At 38.5% G+C, this 1,484-nt stretch overlaps 1 non-coding gene across 1 annotated transcript; it reads right to left on the bottom strand.

The window, feature by feature from the left end:
• Nucleotides 1-749: 749 nt before the first annotated feature.
• On the bottom strand, nucleotides 750-856 carry LOC128287095 (small nucleolar RNA R71). Its single transcript, XR_008277795.1, has one exon. It is a non-coding gene; the product is annotated as a small nucleolar RNA R71 (small nucleolar RNA).
• Between the last annotated feature and the right edge of the window lie 628 nt (nucleotides 857-1,484).

Below are 1,484 nucleotides of genomic sequence, written 5' to 3'. Positions count from 1 at the left end.
TCACAATTCACATCACATCAAGTTTTTGGTGCTGTTTCCCGGGAACTAAGATATTAGGAACACTCGATTTTTATTACTTTAGTCATTTTACTTTTATTGCAATTTAAATTTTATTTTGATTTTTGTTACTAAATTTTCTTTTTCCTTCTGGCAAGTTTTTATAGTTTATGACTAGAAGAAACCCATCAGGACCATTACTTTTTGATAGTCAGATTGAACACACAGCTCACAGAAACTGAAGAGAAATAAGGTGAAGCTTAAGATACATAGAGGAAGGGCAAGAGGAGGATATTCACACCACAACCGAGGAGATGGCTAAAAATCATGAAAACCCGCTACCTCCTACAATTGCTGCTGATCCAGTAAATCAGAATCCTACTCCACGCACTATGTATGATTATGCTAAACCTGCTTTAACCGGAACTGAGTCAAGTATAGTTAGGCTTGCTGTTGTTGCAAATAATTTTGAACTGAAACCTAACACAATTCAAATTATCCAACAGTTTGTTCAGTTTGATGGCTTGTAGGACAAGGACCCAAACGCTCATTTGGTAAATTTCTTAGAGTTTTACGACACTTTTAAGATCAATGGCGTTTATGATGATGCCATTCGCCTTCGGTTGTTTCCCTTTTCATTGAGGAACAAAGCTAAACAGTGGTTGAACTCATTACCACGAGGGTCAATCATTACTTGGGAACAAATGACCGAAAAATTTTTACTTAAATATTTTTCGCTGGCTAAAACTGCTAAGTTGAGGAATGATATCTCTTCTTTTGTGCAGATGGATCTAGAAACACTCTATGATGCATGGGAGAGATACAAGGATCTATTGAGAAGGTGCCCTCACCATGGGTTACCACTATGGTTGTAGGTTCAAACGTTTTACAAAGGCGTGAACCCCTCAACAAGGCAACTTATCGACGCAGCTGCTGGTGGGACTATCAATAACAAAACACCTGAAGTGGCTTACGAATTTATTGAAGAGATGTCACTGAATAACTATCAGTGGCAAGTCATGAGAACAAAGCCGACAAAAGCTGCCGGTGTTTTCAACCTCAACGCGGTTACTATACTATCTAACCAGGTAGAACTTTTAAATAAAAAGATTGACGATTTGTGTGGTTCTACTCATGTATATCCAGTAATGAGGTGCGATTCAAATGGAGGAGGAGCATACACAGAATATCAACCCTTCAACCCTAGCATCGATGAGGAACAAGTCCAATATATGGGTAATAATAACTCTAGACCTCAAAATAACCTATATAGTAATACTTATAATGCAGGTTGGAGGAACTATCCTAATTTCTCGTGGGGCGGTCAAAGAAATCAAAGGCCACAACACCCTTCGAGTTTTTAACAGCCACCTTACCAACAGGAAAAGAAGCCGAACCTTGAGGAGATGCTAACAAAGTTTATCTCAGTGTCAGAAACTCGCTTTCAGAATACCGAAACAGCACTTAAGAATCAACAAATGTCACCA

Source organism: Gossypium arboreum, chromosome 13 (assembly GCF_025698485.1).
Source record: "Gossypium arboreum isolate Shixiya-1 chromosome 13, ASM2569848v2, whole genome shotgun sequence".
In the NCBI taxonomy this organism is placed as follows: domain Eukaryota; kingdom Viridiplantae; phylum Streptophyta; class Magnoliopsida; order Malvales; family Malvaceae; genus Gossypium; species Gossypium arboreum.
This window is presented reverse-complemented; position numbering and strand designations above follow the sequence as displayed.